At 31.0% G+C, this 22,417-nt stretch overlaps 1 protein-coding gene and 1 pseudogene across 29 annotated transcripts in view; one reads left to right on the top strand and one right to left on the bottom strand.

Annotated features, from left to right (window-relative positions):
* LOC145261268 (phosphatase and actin regulator 2-like) overlaps positions 1-22,417 on the bottom strand; it is an 858,751-nt gene that overhangs the window by 33,688 nt on the left and 802,646 nt on the right. The window lies entirely within an intron of this gene.
* LOC145261308 (5S ribosomal RNA) lies at positions 6,637-6,752 on the top strand (annotated as a pseudogene).

Here is a 22,417-nt window from a genome sequence, read left to right as displayed (position 1 = left end):
CATGGTCTTAAGTGTATATGTTTGCAATTATTTGTACTCTTATGTATGGGTTTCATTTTTGCTTCTCTGTGTGTGTGGTTCGTTTGTGGTACAATTTGCAATAACTTTCAGACATAAATATCATAAATTCATTCAATTTCATTTTGGTTGATTTTTTTTCCACTTTGAAGTATTTTGACGTTTCTTGAGGTAAACTAATTTTTACTAGTTTTTATTTTATTTTAGATTTTCTTTTGTTTTTCTAATTACTCAATTTTAATTTTCATTATGGTTTTATTATATGGGGGTCACTCCAAAAGTAAAGCCTCATTTTTTTTATTTTTTTTTTTAAATCAAAACATTAAAGAGCTACAAAGACAGAAATGCTACCTGTTGCAATATTTTTGGTATAATAAAAGATCACTGAAAGTTGGAAGGTTCTACTTATAGACACTGACAAATCAAATTGAGCCACGTTCTGCTAGTAACCAATCAGAAACCAGAATTGCTCCATAAAAATATTGAATCTTAGCATTCGAGCACATAGTTTTTTTGTGTTAACACATGAAAGACCTTCTGTTCTTTGCCGGCAAAATTATAAAGTCCAGGACCTGTACAGAACAGCTACCCACTCGAAATTCTTCATCTCCACAACTTGCACAGAATAACTGCCCATCAGAAACTTTTCTGAAATTAAACATGTCTTTCAATTCAAGACTACTATTAAAACGAGCAACTTTTTGTGCCCCAGAATTTATTTTTCTACATAGTCACCACCATTCTCAAGGCCAGGAATTCAAAGATGCATCTCTGCTTCTGATGCATGTTTATACAAAGGCTTTGCATTTTTATTGATGGGAGTTGGCGATTTTGCTTACTAGAGGACTCAATCCTAAGTAAGAGGGAGGGGCGTGTATATATAAATTGACATATCAAATTTATGGCAACAAAGAATTACCAATTTTCCTACAATTTCAAATGGCCTTGTGCATAATTTGTTTAAAATGTAAATTTTTAATATTTTTTGCAAATAAATAATTCAAAGTGTTATCATGCTGTGATTTAATAGCACTTCTTAAAAAAAGTTAAACACTAAATTCAAAACTTGCAGAAATTCAGGCTGCAAAAAAACAAAAAAAAAAAAAAAACTCCTGTTCTGAATGTTTTCGTTCACTGTCTGAATTTATTCAAGCATGTTTTGAATTCTCTTAGAAACACTGACTATAACATTGCTGTTTTCAAGTCCAATGTAAACAAATTCTTGTTGAGTTGTCCTCTTAAATAGCTAATTTTGGCCAGTTACAAGCATCGCTAATAATCCTCCATCCACATGTCAAACTCAATAATCCTTATCCTCAAATGGCCTGCAGGCCTTGATAAACGATGCCTTATTTGGAAAAAAGAAAAAAGTTACAAAAATTAAAATCAAGATATAATACTACAAGACCTTATGTCTAGAATACTTATTCTAATTTTGATTAAATTTCATTACATGACTGTGTCGAGAAAATATAACAAATTTATGGTTTAAGCTTAAAGTCTCAAAAAAAGAAATCAAAATTTGGGAAATCTTGATTAATCGATGTATAACAACTACCAATTAAATTTAATGCAAATCTGAAATATTTAACTTGGAGATATATCAAACCCGTTAAATGCTTTAAAATAATCCAGAGAAACAAATTTTTGGAATATTTATTAATTCATGCCTAATAATGCTTGTTAGAACATTTCAGAAAAAAAAAATCGGAGGCGAGGTGCATCGAATTCATAACGAACAGCTTCCATGCTCTTTTTACATCCTTTGCATAAAGCTATATTAAACTAAATATAGCTCACATTATTCACCCTTACACCAGCAACTGTGTTCCAAAACCCATAATAATCAATTAAATAGTTGAGAAGCGAATCCTAGGCATAGAAACAAACATAGACATGCGTAGATCATCATATAATGACTAGATTACTTTGACTGACGTTAAAAACATTTTAAAAAAAGAATAAATGTTTAATTTCAACTGTATCTCTCGTGGTTGTCAGTAGCCAAATGGTTCAGGTCCTTGCTAATGAAGCCAGATATGACTTATGTTGCTGGGGTTTGAATATCTCAACTGGCGTTAATCGTGACACCCTGCACTGATGATTCCCAAAAGGATGAAACACTAGTGTCTGTAGGTATTTAATTATTATAGTAAATAATTATATATATATATATATATATATATATATATATATATAAATAAAGCAGTCAAAGATTAAGTTCAGAAGCTAAAAAATCCTGTAAACTTGAAGTAAATATAAATATTAATAAACAAAAAAGCTCAATAGAACCAAGATAGGAAACAGAGCTTATCACAGAAGAATACAAATTAAATATTGTAAAAATATATTTTACATGAATTCATTGTTCGACAAGATACTCAAATAAAATATATATTAAAATTTCCTTAATCCGCAGTTTCAAAGAAATGCGTTCTTATCTGACCGTCAAGAATTATTACCCTACACTGATGATTGCGTAAGCATGGACACTAGTGTCTGAAGGTATGAGTGAATAATAATTATATATATATATATATATATATATATATATATATATATATATATATATATATATATATATTGTGGCTTTCTTCAGTCTTGACAGACTATGGATAGCCACTGTAAGGGTGCCTGTGTGTGAAATTTGTGTGGCAAGAGTTGCGCAATCTCCAACCACGCCTCTCCTGAGTCGACATTGTTGCATACCAGTGGCAAGTTGAGGTACAGGACGACTGGAAACAAATGCCGAGATAAGCGGAGAGCACATACAGCACCTAGAATTTCCAAATGATCACCCATCTGGAACTAGCCAGGGTCAACGTTGCTTAACTTCGGTGATCTGGCGAGAACCGCTGTGTCAACGTGCTTATGCCATATATATTATATACACATACACACAAATAAATTCCTTGGGCAATATCTGTTGAAAGCTAATTGCAATAAAATAAACGCAAAACACCAGTTATATAAGATTGTTTGTGTGCGTCAAGAGAACATTGATAGAGAGATAATTAGTGTCTATAGTCAAGGACAACCGCGAGACGCAGAATGGAGAAATACCAATGGTTTTTAGATTATTGATTTTGACTTGCATATTTTTTTTTTCTTTCTTTCTTTCTTTGGCATTACGTGATGGGTAGGATTTTACGCTACATACGTCATCACATTAAAATACAAGGAAAGATTGTCATAGGAAATTTATCAACACAATTTCTGTTTGCTTTTAAAAGTATCAGTTCGAAATAAAAAACACTTCAACAAAAAAAAAAAATAAATAAATAAAATAAAACCAACTTAATAAAAATTATAAATGAAATTTAATAGCTATGAATAGTCAAGATTAAACAGGATAAAAAAAAAAAACATATATATATATGTGTGTGTGTGTTTATTTAAAAAAAAAATCATATTCCAAAGTAAGGAGCTTACACAAAGGTATTAAAATTGCTTACAGTTGTCATATTCTCTGTTTCATGATATCATACTCCTAAGCATTAACCCCTCCTTAGGAGGGGGGGGGGTAATCAGTGTATGTAATTCAATCAGCATTACATCATTCTTCCAGTCTCCTTCTGGTCGCAAATTTTTTCTAGTTTAATAAATCTAATAACTTTCACAGTTGATATTCATATTTTTCCTAAGGATTACAAAGTTAAAAGGATTTCACAAAGTCATAGTACATTGTGATGTCATAATAGACTCACTGTCTTCTCTTCCTCTTTTAATTATTTACATCATTACATTCCTCTAACGACTTCTGGTGTCATTCACACTTTTTCTTACCCCCACCCGTCGACAACATTCATGTACAGGCGAAGTGTTCACAGCGAGAAAGTGATGCAGATGCACATAAGAATTTCAGTAGTATACTAGACCGTGCGTCCAATAGACGACCCGTAACCCAAAAGGTTCCAGAAAACATCATGGAGGACCCCACCCCCTCCTCTTTGGTTTGCTGGATCATCCATTCTTGTTTTTATTTATTTCTATATTTTTTTCTGTGCACGGCCATCCCCATCTGTTTTAATCGATGACGTCAGACCGTGTGCACAGAAACAAACAAAATCCACAGAATTTTAATTGTACTATATTTTATATTATAATAGTAGTAGTCTTATAACAATATATTTATGGCAAGCAAGCTCACAGAAACTTTCATGTTTCATTATCAACTCAACTCGTGTATTGAGTACTGTTGAAGTAAATATTAAGATACATGTAATATATAATACTAGCAGTTCAGCCCGGCTTTGCTTAAACCCTATATGCTATTCATAGCTTTATATATATATATATATATATATATATATATATATATAAATAAACATTTGACTCATGTTCAGGTAACCTACATCTAAAATTTCAAGTGTTTAGACCCCAAATCGGCAGACGAGGTCAACTCTTTCAACGTTGACCTCTTGGCAGCCAAATTTTCGCCCAAAAACTGATTAAAAAGCTTGCTTCATGTCTGAATACCCTTTATGTAAAATTCCAAATGTTTAGACCAAAAAATTAGCTGAGTAATTTGGTAGAGACTTCAGAGATAAAATTTTTTTTTAACTTTGACCCCAATTTTGACCCCCTTAACATTTATTGTTTTGGGCTCAAATCAAATTAAAATGTTTGATCCATATCCAATTAACCTATATCTAAAATTTCAAGTGTTTAGACCCAAAATTGGCAGAGGAGTTTGGTAGAGTTTGCAAAGGTCAAATTTGTTGACAGCCAAAATTCTGGGCAAAAACCGATTAAAAAGATTTTCCCAAATCTCAATACCCCTTATGTCAAATCTCGAATCTGTAGACTGAAAATTGACAGAGTAGTTTGGTAGGGAAATCTACACACACACACAATTTCATTTTTATAGATATATAGATTACTTTATAATATTATAAAATAGAAAATTTTAGTTGCAAGTATATAACAATAGGAAAAATGCTTAAAAATATTTAAAAAAAAAAAAAAAAAAAAAAAAAAGAAAAAAAAAAAAAAAGAAAAAGTCATTTCCGAAACTTTTCTAAATCATAAAAAAAGCAGATGATATACCAAAGAAAATGCTAACTTGAGCTTGACATACCACATGAAATATTAAGCGTCACAGACTACTATAAAACAGGATTTCTCAAACTTTCGGACACCATGGAACCAGAGCTGGGCAAAGGTTTTTCATGGACCACTAACAAGATAATTTATAAAATAAATATGAAAACCATTAATTTTAAATTTTAACACTAACTAATGATAATGTTTACAACAATTTTTTTGTTTCTGTTGAATTTTTCGTTAATTCATTTTTTATTTACGTTTTCATGAACCATCCTGAAACTCTTTAATCCTGTAGTTATGTCTTTTTTTCCAGTAAAGAGATAAAAAATTAAATGTCTGCAGCCATCTAATTTTTCCATTTAAAGCATTTGGTCCTCAGCTTCACTCACGAAGCCCCAGGATTCCATGGAGTCCTCTTTAGGAAACCCTGCTATAGACAAACATTCATTAAAAAACACTCCTAAGTATATCAAATGTTATTCCACCATAAAGTTAAATATAAGCCGCAGTGCCTACGAAATGAGTAGAATGATAAAAAGTTATAAAAAGATTAAGCACAATGATGTTATTGGAATCAGTGGGAACACGCCATAATAAAAATCATGATGTGTGGCTTGGGGGGGGGGGGATATGTGATGATGTCATGAAATTCTCATGTTTGGTTATTAATGAAGTATAAATACAGCAGTTGAAATTAGGAAAGTGACATCGATACAGGTTGACAGTCAAGATGTGTGACTATATATATATATATATATATATATATATATATATATATATATATATATATATATATATAGTTATTTGTTTTTGTTTTGCGATACTTTCTGAATGAATTCAATTATATATACGAAAGCGCATTTTTATCTAAATGCGAGTTGGGAATAATTTTCCCTTTAACCAATTTTGGAACCCTCAAATGGGGAGCGGCATATGTATTATTTTTTTAAATATAATTATCCACTGACACGTGTTTCGTCGTCTATGGAAAAAACGTGATACATTCAGTCGTGTGAGATAGCTTAGTGGTAGAGGTTACGCTTGCTTCTTACCATGAGGTCCCGATTTTGAATCTCGCTAGATTCAGCCACTCTGATGAGTCGTGGACAACGAAACACATGTCAGTGGATAATTATATATATATATATATATATATATATTTCTGCGGAAATACGTTTTTTTTTCACTTATATTTCACCTTTTATTTATACCAATCTTTTAATTTATGAAGCGCAATGTAATTACAGAGCATATAACAAATAATTGATATATATATATATATATATATATATATATATATATATATATATATATATATATATACTAGAACCATAGGATACAGCATTAAAACTTAGTAACAAAATACAGTACAGTATATAATACACATATATATAATCAAATAACATTATAAATAACACCGTAAGACGGACAAATAGGAGCCAGAAAAACATCGTATTCTACATCGTAGCCTGAAAAACCGTATCCTGGGGTTCTACTGTATATAATTCGTAAACAATTCCAATATCACAAGTACATTTATATAACATTTTATTGTGTGCTGCATTTCACACATGCAGCATCATCATGTTGACACACCGGTTCCCATCAGATCACCAAAGTTAAGCAATGTTGAGCCTAGCTAGTACCACATGGGCGACCATTTGGTATTCTAGGTGCTGTATGTGTTCTCCGCTTATCTCGGCATTTGTTTCCAGTCGTCTTGAACCTCTACTTGCCACTGGTATTTAACAACACCGTCTCAGGAGAGGTGTGGTTGGAGATAGTGCAACTCTTGTCAGAAAAAGATTTCATGTGCAGATGCCCTTACAGTGGGTATCTATAGTCTGTCAAGACTGAAGGAAACTACCACACCTATTTTTTCTTATGTATTTATATAGATCTCCGAGGAGTTGTTTGGTCAATCTATAGTATTCACTGAAACATGTGTAAGATGGACCATACAATCAATAAAATAGTATGATATGTAAATACTTGGAATTTTTTTATTAATGAAAGTGCAAATCCATTTTTGTTGAGCTAAAATAAATCTGGCAATTAAAAAAAAAAAAAAACATTTTCTGGAATATATACATTAAGAGTACATATATTTCTGTGGGACTCTACTTTATTTCCTTATAATACATACCAATCCTTATTTAAGAAGCTCAATGTAATTACAGAGCAATATAGTGAATGAAAGACATTCCAAAGTCCATGATGTTGACCATCTTATAATTTATTCCTTTGATTCAGTTGACATTTACAATTCTTGATATAATTAAGTGATTGATTTTGTGCTACGAAACAGATACTGTCAAGAATTGTAAATGTCAACTGAATTAAAGGAATAAATTATAAGATGGTCAATATCATGAACTTTGGAATATAGACTTTTGATATTCATTCACTACATTTTTTTTTTTTTTTTTTTTACACAGTGATCACCACTTATCAAGGCCCGGAAGCCACTCAGGGATAAGGGTTATTGCAAGTACATTACGTTAGTGAGGAGATTTGCTGAAGTGTTTACTTAAGGGGGCGGTTCATTAGGAATTTGTTAACATTGGACTTGAAGACATCCAAGTTGTAGTCCGGAGGGAAGCAGGCAGACGGAATAGAGTTCCACAGGCGTGCAGTTCTAAGAAAGAAGCTTTGCTCATGGAATCCGCGTTTTGATTTAGGCACAGATATAGAGTGGGGGAAATTTTTCACAGTGGATTCAGCTAGACGAGTGTTTTTCGTGAAAGATTGGCGAGGGGGGACCAGAGATTGGAGTTCATACGAGCATCTACCATGGAAATAACGATAAAACATTAGGAGTATATATCTTTTACTATAAAGAAAAGTATATATATTTTAAATTGTATGAAACTACTCAAAGTATATTAATAGAGGAAATCCAAAACTATATTAGCCATTCCAACCGAGAGATCTTTTTTAAAATTCTAACAGTTCCTTTAAGTGACGGCTAGAATCTTAAAAAGATCTCTCACTTACTTGTATATGGTTTCGCATTTTTTACAAAGTAAAAACTACTCAGTCTCAAAAAAACTCAGTCTCAAAAAAACTCAGTCTCAAAAAAACTTTTAAAAAATTAGGTGAAAAAATTTCACACTTAATAGCCGCACTAATGTTTTCTCAATACAACAACACTTATTTTAGGAAAAATTTCAAATTAGCTATATATTTATAAAAGTGAAAATATGTGTGTGTGTGTGTGTGGAGACACTTCTCAACCTATATACTCAACAAATTTTTTGATCTACAGACTTGTGGTAAATTTTTAATCGATTTTCATCCAGAAAAAGGGCTGCTAAGGGATCAAAATTAAAAAAATTGATACTTGGAGTCAGACTATTACCTGTTTGTCAACTATTCCACGAGGTTTGAAAACACTTTTTAAAGATAGTGTCAAGCTGGTCTAATGGTTATCATACTTGACTCACTGTCTTTAAGTTTTGGTTTCAATCTCAGCTCGAGCATTTTTTTTTTTTACTTACAAGATATGAACTGTTTAGAAAAAACAAAATACTCGTACGCACATGTCTCAATTTTTTTCCATTTTTTTTTTTATTTTTTTTATTTTTTTTTACTTCATTTTTTTTTTTTTTTAATTCAATTTCCCCCCCAAACAAGGTACAGTGCCACTTTGAAGTAGGGGGCTACTATCAGGGACATAAGTTGCAGGGATATTATGAAGGAAGATGAGTAGCAAGATGTCTTTTCACATTACACTTGAACTTCTGCATGTCAGTACAGTTGGGAAAGCAGAATCCCGGAGTTCCAAAAGGAAATTAACATTACTTTTAATACTGGGCAACGCTGGGAACATCTAGTATATCTATAAAAGTGAGAATGTATGTGAGGACACTTCTTAACCTATATACTCAACGAATTTTTGATCTACAGACTTGAAATTTGGTATATAGGGTATTCAGACATGTGGGAAACTTTTTAATCCGTTTTCATCCGGAAAAAAGGTCTGCTAAGGGATCAAAATTGAAAAATTGGTATGTGGAGAGTCATCGGATTTTTATCTTTTTATCAACTAAATGCGCATGCATGAATGGTTCACATGCCAGATTTCTCGTGCTAAGAACAAGTAGGTTTGAAAACACTTTTTAAAGAGCGTGTCAAGCTGATCTAATGGTTATCGTACTTGATTCACTGTCTTTAGATTTTGGTTTCGATCTCAGCTCAAGTATTTTTTTTTTTTTTACTTACAAGAAGTGAACTGTTTAGAAAAAATAATACTCACATACACGTTTCAGTTTTTTTATGAATTATAATATTTAAATATATTTTACGACCGGGCAATGCTGGGTATTCTGCTAGTAATTTATATATATGCCTCCATTTATTCTCGAAAGACAAAGGATAATCTTGCAGGGACAGCTGCATGTGTAATTATGAGGCAAGGGTTGCACAATCTCCAACCACACCTCTCCTGAATTGGCACTGCTCGAGCCCAGTGGTAAGGAGTCCAAGACTACTGGAAACAATGCCGAGATAAGCGGAAAACACATACAGCACCTAGAAGTCCCAAATGGTCACCCATTTTAGTACTGACCAAGTTCAACATTGCTTAACTTTGCTGATCCAACAAGAACCGGTGTATCAACCTGATTATGCCATACTTATATATATATATATATATATATATATATATATATATATATATATATTTATTATTATTATTATTTATTCGAGGGTAAACAGTTACATATGGTTGCTACAAAAAGCCATCTGTTTCAGTCAATGAGACTTCAGCAAGCGACCCTGAGCCATTCGACACCATAGAAAAAAAAAGAAAAGACCTACTATATATATATATATATATATATATATATATATATATATGTCAACGTGATTATGCCGTGTGTATATGTATATATCCATACACACATAGATACATATACAGAGGTTGGACAAAATAATGGAAACACCTTGTGAATTTTGCATCAATTAATAGCTGATGTATTTAATAAAAATCCTGTGACAATTACGTACATCATAAAGATTCTTTTTTTAATCAAGTGTACTTCTAAATAAGCGACATAGTATCTATTAACTCAGAACATATGGTTTAGTGCAATTGAATTATTTGCATATCACCAGTGTTGCAAAGAGGGGCAGGCAGAAAAGGTCTTGCACCAAGACATTTTTTCCTCTCAAAGGCCCTATAGACATTCCTTGGACCACGTCAGAAAAAAATATATCTTGCTGAAAACATAAAACATTTTGGAGTTTTTCAATTTTCATAAGTGTGAAACACCTATTAATTGATGCAAAATTTGTGCAAGCCTTATATATGTAATAGTCAGTATGTCTGTCTGTCCGTTTGTTCCTCTTTTTCTCAGAAACTACATTTTTTTTTTTTTACATAATTTTACATGGACTTTTGTTACAAGGTGCAGCAAACTAAGTGTTATGGCATCCATCCGATACACAGTTATGAATTAATGGGAATTGGTTACCACAATACTATTGAGGTATATATATTCTATAAACTATATTTCGAATTGTAATAAATATTAAGCTCAATGAGAGTGAATTTTCAACTTCAGAGCATGTATACCACTTGTTATCATTGCAAATGCCAAAAGATGGAATTAATTCAGTCAAAGTTTAGATAAGGTTTTTTTTTGTTTTTGTTTTTTTGCAAACACCTGCTTTTTTTCTAATAATATATCTTACACATACTTCGTTGAATAGTGGAAACCCACTAAATAACTCCTCAGAAGCAGAAACGAATGGATATTCTTAAAAAAAAAAAAAATAAATAAAACAAAGAAGCCTGCTACCAATATCAAGTTTATTATATAGAATGAAGAAAGAATTTGGAGAGAAAAAAAAAGGAAACGGGATGTGTAAATCTGCCAAAAACAAAACACTTATTGTAATGTTTGAATTGTTTATAACTTCCCTCCTCCAATACACGTGGGTAACGTTTTATGCTGCCATATTTAAGTTACTAGCTGGCCGGCCAGCGTTGCCCAGTCGTATAATATTCTTAAACATGATATTTTAATTTATGCAGATTGCATATGTATTATTATAGAATCAATCCTCTATTTAATATTATATATTATGAGGAATAATTTGCCCGGTGGACTAATTTGCAAAAAAACAAATTATAATGATAATTTGGTTCATCAAATTCCATCTGTGTTTGTTTACAATATCACGTCAGCTGATATTTGGGCTTGACGATCTTAAACATAGTCTTTCTTCTCTTATATATTATAAAATTATTTCCCTTGGCCGGTGTAACGTAAAATGTTCCCCTGGAAAAATTCTTTTATCTTTTTTTTATCTTTAAGAGAGAAAAAAAGATTATTTAAGATCGAATTTTTTCGATTTTCGATACTTATCGGATGAATCTCTGTAGAAAATATATCTAAGAACACTGCCAGACATAAATTACGTTCGTATGAAATTTGAAAAAGATAATCACAACTTTCGGAACCTATGAATGAGGAAGGAACTCACAGACACACTAAATGACTTTATATATATATATATATATATATATATATATATATATATATATATATAAGTCACTGTGTGTGTCTGTGAGTTCCTTGTTCTGTGATGCACAGATCATCATATGACACTGACAGTTAAATGTTTAATTTCAACAGCATTTCTCGTGGTTAACGGTAGCTGGATGGATTAGGCCCTTGCTAATGAAGCCACGCCCCTAAGTAACAAACAGATATATATATATATATATATATCTCCCCCCCACCACCATTGCCACCGTAACTCCAATTTCTTCTTGGTCAAATACCGCAGTAAATAAGTAACAAACAAGATTTATTTCCGAACACAAAAATATTTGAAAACCAAAACATTTATTGAATATATATATATATATATATATATATATATATATATATATATATATATATATATATATATCTGTTTGTTACTTATTTACTGCGGTATTTGACAAAGAAGAAATTGGAGTTATCCCCCCCCACCATTGCCACTGTCTGTATACTGCAGAATTGCCAAAAATAAAATAAATTAATAAAAACAAAACATTTTAAGTTAAATAAAAGATGTAATGTTTTCTCATTTACCTATTAAAATTAACACGTGATTAGAACAAAACGCTTTCGATAAAATCCCTCGATCTGTTAGGGTTTCTAAATAATATGCTTTTGTTCTAAAAAAATGTCGAGCGTTTCGTCTATGTGGTAGAAATGAATAAATCGCAAAACGGTGTAAACATGATTTTGTTGCTTATATTAAAAATGTCAACCACTTTTTTTTTTGTCGAGATTAATATTTTAAAAAAGGAAAACAAATGTTTTTATATGTAATAAACTCTAACTATTTTTACTTACAAAACATATAAATCATTTAAGGAACAAAATATGTTAATGCAAAACTAACTTTTGTCTGTATTTGAAAATAAAAAAAAATGACCAATTGGTGCTAGGGTCCTGATATTATAGCCAAATTTTCGTATTGCGAAAGTCTAGCTCTGCTAGAAAACTACGGCCGCTGTCAAAAAAAAAAAAAACCTATTTTCTTTACATCACAAGTATCACGCCCATACATGAATTCCATTGCTAATATAACATACTGACCCAACGGGTCACGGGTAGTCTAGTGTGTGTGTGTATATATATATATATATATATATATATATGTGTGTGTGTGTGTGTGTGTTGTAATTTCTTTTTCTAATTATATAGAAACATATTTCCGGATTAATGGCATCTGGAGAGTTTACTCAAAAAAAAAAAAAAAAAAAAAATCTTTCTTAATCGCGTGAAATTACCTATTTTTCCAAATAATTGCTAAAAAATCTAAAATTAAACATAATTTTCCTACGAGTCGAATGCCGACAACATTTTTTACAGCTTTGTTTAACAACTTATAAAGAATTTAAAATATTAAATTTGTTATATAAAAAAAAATGGATTTAATATGTGTAAAAAATATGACTGAATAGATCCAAGTATTTGCTGTTTAACATACAAAAAAAAAAAAAAAAAAAAAAAAAAAAAAAACATTGTTTAATGTAATAGGAACGACTGATCCGGATTTCTGTTTGACGTGTGCAGATAAAACACAGGAGTATGCCAAGCTATGGTAAGGTTAATCAGCTACTGGAAAGTCGGCAATAAGAATGTAAGCAGACGACTTTTCAAAAATTGGAAGAAAAAAAAAAAAAAGATTTTAATCAAGCCCTCTAGTTATAAAGGGCCACATTAGTTCCATGGTTATTAATAGTGTAACGGGGGATAACTCTGTCCAATTGTCTAACCGTTAATGTTTATGCGCATATGTGCAACCGGATGTTGTAAACCGGAAAGTGGGTTACATCACTCGTTACAAGGTCATTTGAGTTTTATAATTATATACACACACACACACATATATATATATATATGAATACATATCGTCAAATATTTGTTTTTCTTCAGAACATTTTCTCCTTACGATTAATATTTATATTTCAACAACCTTTCAACCAATGTGCCTTGTTTTCTTCAAGTATTTTGTTCATTTACAGCAATGCCCCCCCCTCTCTCTGGCTGTTTGTTGATTATTAGTCTATCGCATTGTTGCTGTTTTTTTTTTTATATTATATATGCATTCAAATCCAATGTACATGTTATTTAATGTTGGTTTCAAATTCAAGATCAGTCATGCATAACGTGAATAGATCATGTGATGTAAACGTTATAAATGTTAAGAACTATGATCTCAAGCAAAAGCAATAATAACTCAGCACACATTTCGGGTAATAATTATCCATAACACAGCATCGATTGTTAACAAACGTCTGTATTTTCCAGAAATAAATTCATTTTGGAATAGAGATATTAAATTTGTTTGATTTATTAAGGTGTTAATATATTTGTGTCTATGTAGATATTCACTTGCTTAGTAAGTGAGAAAGCAGTAATTTGTGCCAATGTGTGTTCGTATTTGTTAGAACAAACATTTCTATGATTACAGGTTTGTATGTATTGAGAGTTAAGGATATGTGTTGCATGGAGAGAAATGTTATGAGAATGATATAGAATATAGGTTTAAAAAACAGGCTTAGATCTGATGACTTCATAGGAAGATTACATCTGGACAGTCTATAGAGATGTGTGAAAAACAGGAGACTATGTTGGTTTGGTCACTGAAAGAAGAGATGAGGGTGCTTATGTTAGTAGATGGGGAACAGCTGCGACATTAGAATCAGTTGGTATGGAAGGCCAAGAAACACATAGAAGATAAGGAAATATTTAACGTCGTGTAATCCTTAAAAATAAATGACATGCCTCAAAGAACACCCGCGCAAAAAACAAAATTATATATGCATAAATTTCTCATTTTTATTGTAGTTCATAAGGTAAATATAAATACATATTTTCTTGAATAATTCTTCACGTTTTTTGGTGATTATATAAACTAGCAGAGGTACCCCGCGTTTCCCGGGTGTGGAGAGGTTTTACGGTACGAGTATTGATAATGGAGTCCTAAAAACATGTTTAAAAAAAAAGGAAAAAAAAACAAACAAAAAAATTAACCAATCTCCTAAAACTAATATAAATAGCAGCGAGAAAGGCAGGTTCAAACCTGTAACATGAAGAGGAAAAGTGAAAAAAAAAACAAATCACTTTGTCGTCGCACTCAGCATGACATACAACGTCGCCGCCGTTGAAATTAAGGTTAGTCATTGTAAGGTGTGGGATGACTCTGCAAAAATATCAACAAAAAAGTGACCCCCTCCTCGTAAAGAATTAATGTTTTGGGTCAATTTTTGGATACTTGTCAGCCGAGAGATTGTGCTTTCAGACAATGCCAATTTCGTCAGTGTTAGTCGCATGTGTTGAATGGTTTAGCGATACATACATACACACACACTAACAGACAGATGAGATTTATATAATAGAGGGCATAATGTGTGCGTATGTAGGTCTTGCAAAAACTTCGGACAGACACGTCGGAACGTGACGAAACCAGTATCGTTTTGAAACTCAATCATTCAGACAACAAATATCGAAAAATTGGCACAAAACATTGATTGCTTCACCTTCAACTAGGCAGATTTTTACAAGACGGGGTCGTTTTTGTGTTGACATTTTCGCAAAGTCATCGTCTTGGTTCAACTGGCCAAGCTTAATTACCGGTTGTGCCATGGAGACATCGGCTAAGACGTAATGTCTTTTAACCTTTTTTTTTCTTTACTATACCACCTACACACCCGCTACTACATTTTTTTGTACCCCCTCCCCCTGAGGGTTTCTTACTACACTACCTCTCCACACTCGGGCAACGCCGGGCACCTTCTTCGTGTTACGGGTTTGAGCCTGCCTGCCTCCTACCACTTTTTTCTTTTTTTTTTTATTAACAATATCTCTCGGGTCAAGATCAAAGTGTAGTATTTGTTCTTCAGCTGCTATACTTCAATTTCTTGTTCTCTGTCAGTGGAGGAGAAATCCTTCACGACTGAGACAATTTTTATTTTTGTTCCTTTTCTCCACATTAAAAAACGACCCTGGTATCTTACTCTGTCCCGTGGGGAGGCATTGTAAATAGGAACAACACCTCTTTTCACCTGGGCTGCCTACTGTTGTTCTGATTTCCCCCTCCCCCACTACTACCATTTTTTTTTTTTTTTCAGAGTTCCTTACTACACCACCTACACATACCCAGGCAACACCGGGCATCCATGCTAGTGCTAAATAAAAAGCGTTTAAGCTAACAAACGAAACATAAGCTAAGAATAATAAAAATAGTATGTAAGCCACATGGGATTATGCCAGTAAACTAATAATACTGTTATAATATTAATCATTTGTGACAGGGGGGGGGGAGGGGTTGTCAGTCATAAAAATAAAAAAACAAACAACAAAACAGAATTTGGGTGCCATCAGCCAGAATTGAAACCGAAAGCAAAATTTTGTAAGAAAAAAAAAAAAAAAATCCTGTATGCTGAGCACCAACTCGCATAACCTAAGTTAGTAAGCGAATGCCTTATCGATGGACTCACGATGACACAGATGTTATAACGTTGCAAATTTAGCTATTTAAAATGAATGAACGTAACGACGGTTCGTGCATTCGCGATTTACAAACCACGTCAAAAGCAAGGTTTTTATTTGACAAACAAAATGACATTTCTGCACAAAATAATTGACAATATTTTTCCAATTTTTCGATATTATATGTCCGAGAGATCGCTCTTTCCAATGATACTGTGTTCATGCCTGTACAATGCAGATGAAAATATTTTTAACAGACATACACACACAGACATTTGCTTTTTATATAATAGATGGTCATAAAACCGCTAGCAATAGACATAGGCTACTAAGTTAATTATGAAATACATAAAACTTAGGAATATCATGATAGCCAATACAGAACTTTGAAAATATGACAATGATACATGTTCATTCACACAATTCAGAACTGCAGAACACAATACAAAAGGAGATTGTTGGTACATCTCTAAGCGAACATCAGTGTGATTATGCATTATATATATATATATATATATATATATATATATATGATGCAGGAGTTTTCCTTCGCACAAAAAACTCAAAACTCAAACAAAAAATGAACACAAGTTATCTCTTATATAAATCTCACCTGTCTGTTTAAATGTATGTATGTATGCCTGCCTGTCAGGTCATGTCATATGCTACTGGTACCATGTAACCCAGTACTACTTGCCTCATGGTCGGGTCACCGGCGACTAAACTGGTTCCCCCACCAGACTTGTTTGGTGAGGAGGGTGGCTAGTGTCCCTCAAGGATTAAAAACAAGACCTTCCAAAAGGCGAATGAACTCTTTTTCTGGGTCAACAGCCAACTAGCACTGTGTATATTTGTGTGTGTGTGTATATGTGTATTGGGGTGGAGAGGGCTCCCTAAGCCGTGGTGAAGGCAACCTTTCTAGGAGAAGCAAATCTGATTTAAAAAACCATAAAGCGGAAGACCAGTACCCGCATTAAGCTGGTCTGCAGTTTAATTTGTTGCTGGATCTCAACATTTTGAACCGAGAGAGAGACTTAGCTGTCGTACAAAGCTAAGACTCTGTAACATAATATTTGTATAGATACTCCCTCAGACATTTGGGCTCATGGATTTTAAATGTCTGAGGGAGTGGCACTCGTCTGACAGGACGTTGCAATTAATCATCATGCCTGCCTAAAACTTTTGACAGAGGCGACGGATTTTCACAAGATTGATATCCTTTTGAAGCTCGACTCTTCGGATGACAAATATCAAAAACTAGCTAAAAACATTAATTCCTACATCCTCAACTGGGCACTTTTCTACAAAGAGGAGATCGATTTTTTTTTTCTGACATCTTTGCAAATCATTCAAACCTTGTGTCAACGACATCGCATAAAAGACGTTATTTCGACTGCCCGTGATGTCATAATCGCGGTGAGTGCATCGATAAAACCATTTTTTTTTTTTACCTCCTTTTCCGTGTTCGAGTCTGCTTACTGCTCCTAATTTTTTTTTTTTTTGCTCAACCAACACCCTTACACACACACCTCCACTTTCTTTTCCGCCTTCGCGTCATGGGTGCCTGCCTGCCTACTACAACTTTTTTTTTTTTTGCTCAACACACAACCAGGCACCCCAGCTAGTATTTTTATAAAATAATTGGTTAGACATGTCTATATTATTAAAAGAATATATTGCATGCGTTTATTAATCTTGTACGCATATTAAGAAAAAGGTGAAAAGTGTATGAAATAATTTTAGTTCTCCTTAGAGACATTTGGCAATACCATAGTTTTCAATGCAACTTCATTTGAAAAAAAAAAAAAAAAAAAAAGTGATCGACCATAGTTGAGAGCAACCCAAAGGCTCCCTTTCATCAACTACTACTTTCTCCAGAATTAATCCGTCCACTCTTGACCCTCACCTTACAATGCTAAAGCAAAGGAGGAGGGCAACAAGTACCATAAAAAAAAAATCAAAAAAAATCTTTAGCACGACTCGACTGAGGATTGAACCCTGGTTTCCCAGCCAATTTGCGGCCACTCTAACTATTATGCAGAATAATCCATTTTGCAATGCTGGTCTAGACTAACTCGTTCTTTTTATTGAGAAAATTGTGTTTATTTGAATTAATCGGCCCGATTTTTCTCATCCGGAGTGTTAACTGCACCACGTTTCGATTGATATAACCTCCGGAGGTCACATCGCTCGAAACATTGTGTGGATCAGGGTTTCCCAAAGTGGGCTCCACAGAGCCCTGGAGCTCCATGAGTGAGGCTGAGTGGCTCCATAAGCCCTTTCTTAAAGAGGATCACATGTTTTATATAGAAAAATTAAATGGCTACAGAAATGTCATTTTTCATCTTTTTTACAGAAAAAAATAGATATGATACATAACTACAGGAGTAAAGAGTTTTAGAATGGTTTATGAAAAAAGAAAAAAAAAATTAAAAAATGCAACAATTTTTGATTAATCAAAAACAAAATAGTTGTAAACATTACCATTAGTAAATGTTAACATTTGAAATTAATGTTTTTCATATTTATTTTAGAAATTAAATGAAAAACCTTTGACTTGCTCAGGGGCTTTATAGTGTCCTGGAGCTTGGGAAGCCCTGGTGTAGATAACACTCAAGATGAGAACAATATTCCGATTAATCCAAATAATACAAACATTCATACCTCATCTAAAAAATTCAGAATTGTAAAAAATTTTTATTTGAACATTTACTATATAGTTTTAGATGTAATTGTTTACAAACGATTGTTTAGTGTGAAAAAAAATTTTTTATTTGAAAATTTACTATATAATTTTAGATGTAATTGTTTACAAACGATTGTTTAGTGTGAAACAAAAATTTTATTTGAACATTTACTATATAGTTTTAGATGTAATTGTTTACAAACGATTGTTTAGTGTGAAAAAAAAATTTATTTGAACATTTACTATATAGTTTTAGATGTAATTGTTTACAAACGATTGTTTAGTGTGAAAAAAAAATTTATTTGAACATTTACTATATAGTTTTAGATGTAATTGTTTACAAACGATTGTTTAGTGTGAAAAAATTTTATTTTAACATTTACTATATAGTTTTAGATGTAATTGTTTACAAACGATTGTTTAGCGTGAAAAAATTTTTTATTTGAACATTTATACTATATAGTTTTAGATGTAATTGTTTACAAACGATTGTTTAGTGTGAAAAAAATTTTTTATTTTAACATTTACTATATAGTTTTAGATGTAATTGTTTACAAACGATTGTTTAGTGTGAAAAAAATTTTTTATTTTAACATTTACTTTATAGTTTTAGATGTAATTGTTTACAAACGATTGTTTAGTGTGAAAAAAAATTTTATTTGAACATTTATACTATATAGTTTTAGATGTAATTGTTTACAAACGATTGTTTAGTGTGAAAAAAATTTTTTATTTGAACATTTACTATATAGTTTTAGATGTAATTGTTTACAAACGATTGTTTAGTGTGAAAAAAATTTTTATTTGAACATTTACTATATAATTTTAGATGTAATTGTTTACAAACGATTGTTTAGTGTGAAAAAAAAATTTTATTTGAACATTTATACTATATAGTTCTAGATGTAATTGTTTACAAACGATTGTTTAGTGTGAAAAAACAATTTTTATTTGAACATTTACTATATAGTTTTAGATGTAATTGTTTACAAACGATTGTTTAGTGTGAAAAAAAATTTTTATTTGAACATTTACTATATAGTTTTAGATGTAATTGTTTACAAACGATTGTTTAGTGTGAAAAAACAATTTTATTTGAACATTTACTATATAATTTTAGATGTAATTGTTTACAAACGATTGTTTAGTGTGAAAAAAAAATTTTATTTGAACATTTACTATATAGTTTTAAATGTAATTGTTTACAAACGATTGTTTAGTGTGAAAAAAAAATTTATTTGAACATTTACTATATAGTTTTAGATGTAATTGTTTACAAACGATTGTTTAGTGTGAAAAAAAAATTTATTTGAACATTTACTATATAGTTTTAGATGTAATTGTTTACAAACGATTGTTTAGTGTGAAAAAAATTTTTTATTTGAACATTTACTATATAGTTTTAGATGTAATTGTTTACAAACGATTGTTTAGTGTGAAAAAAATTTTTTATTTGAAAATTTACTATATAGTTTTAGATGTAATTGTTTACAAACGATTGTTTAGTGTGAAAAAATTTTTTTATTTGAACATTTACTTTATAGTTTTAGATGTAATTGTTTACAAACGATTGTTTAGTGTGAAAAAAAAAATTTTATTTGAACATTTACTATATAGTTTTAGATGTAATTGTTTACAAACGATTGTTTAGTGTGAAAAAAAATTTTTTATTTTAGCATTTACTATATAGCTCTAGATGTAATTGTTTACAAACGATTGTTTAGTGTGAAAAAAAATTTTTTATTTGAACATTTACTATATAGTTTTAGATGTAATTGTTTACAAACGATTGTTTAGTGTGAAAAAAAAATTTTATTTGAACATTTACTATATAGTTTTAGATGTAATTGTTTACAAACGATTGTTTAGTGTGAAAAAAATTTTTTATTTGAACATTTACTTTATAGTTTTAGATGTAATTGTTTACAAACGATTGTTTAGTGTGAAAAAATTTTTTATTTTAACATTTACTATATAGTTTTAGATGTAATTGTTTACAAACGATCGTTTAGTGTGAAAAAAAAATTTTATTTGAACATTTACTTTATAGTTTTAGATGTAATTGTTTACAAACGATTGTTTAGTGTGAAAAAAAATTTTTATTTGAACATTTACTATATAGTTTTAGATGTGATTGTTTACAAACGATTGTTTAGTGTGAAAAAAATTTTTTATTTGAACATTTACTATATAGTTTTAGATGTAATTGTTTACAAACGATTGTTTAGTGTGAAAAAAATTTTTTATTTTAGCATTTACTATATAGCTCTAGATGTAATTGTTTACAAACGATTGTTTAGTGTGAAAAAAAAATTTTATTTGAACATTTACTATATAGTTTTAGATGTAATTGTTTACAAACGATTGTTTAGTGTGAAAAAAATTTTTTATTTGAACATTTACTATATAGTTTTAGATGTAATTGTTTACAAACGATTGTTTAGTGTGAAAAAAAAATTTTATTTGAACATTTACTATATAGTTTTAGATGTAATTGTTTACAAACGATTGTTTAGTGTGAAAAAAAATTTTTTATTTTAGCATTTACTATATAGCTCTAGATGTAATTGTTTACAAACGATTGTTTAGTGTGAAAAAAAATTTTATTTGAACATTTACTATATAGTTTTAGATGTAATTGTTTACAAACGATTGTTTAGTGTGAAAAAAAAATTTTTTATTTGAACATTTACTATATAGTTTAAGATGTAATTGTTTACAAACGATTGTTTAGTGTGAAAAAAAAATTTATTTGAACATTTACTATATAGTTTTAGATGTAATTGTTTACAAACGATTGTTTAGCGTGAAAAAAATTTATTTGAACATTTACTATATAGTTTTAGATGTAATTGTTTACAAACGATTGTTTAGTGTGAAAAATTTTTATTTGAACATTTACTATATAGTTTTAGATGTAATTGTTTACAAACGATTGTTTAGTGTGAAAAAAAATTTTTTATTTGAACATTTACTATATAGTTTTAGATGTAATTGTTTACAAACGATTGTTTAGTGTGAAAAAAAAAATTTTATTTGAACATTTACTATATAGTTTAAGATGAAATTGTTTACGAACGATTGTTTCATGGGAAAAACAAAAAAAAATTATTTTTTTTACAGAATTTCATTTACATTGATCAAGTTTGTAATTTTCTTTGCATCAATGACGATATTCATTTTCTGCGTAGTTTAGAATGTCAGGCTATATTTATGCCAGTAGGCGTGCATGTTTAAAAACATTGTCATGGCTGTTGTCAACAAGGACATTGGAAAAGGAAATTTCATACAAATATTCGCTTCAGGTCTTCAACCTTGTCTTTGACTGACATGTACACACACACACACACACACACACACACACACACACACACACACACATCCAACATATAACATTATATTGTTAGATTTTTAAAAGTCAGACCCAAGTAGCATTTAAGCTAACATATAAAATGTTGCTTCTGACTCATTTTTATTTGTTATTGCCGTTATTGTTATTAACGGTCAAGTGGTTAATGACACAGACTGGCAACCTGGGTGTTCCAAGTTCGAGTCCAGCTCGTCTCACAAAATCACTTTCACTTATGATGTTGTCAACCTCCACCTAGTCCCTCCTATAAGTACCCAATGTTTTTTTTGGAAAGAACCTTGAGAAGAAAAA

Source organism: Euprymna scolopes, chromosome 37 (assembly GCF_053919585.1).
Source record: "Euprymna scolopes isolate OS-2025 chromosome 37, ASM5391958v1, whole genome shotgun sequence".
NCBI classification, from domain to species: domain Eukaryota; kingdom Metazoa; phylum Mollusca; class Cephalopoda; order Sepiida; family Sepiolidae; genus Euprymna; species Euprymna scolopes.
Note: the sequence above shows the minus strand (reverse complement) of the source record. Positions and strands in the feature narration are given on the sequence as shown.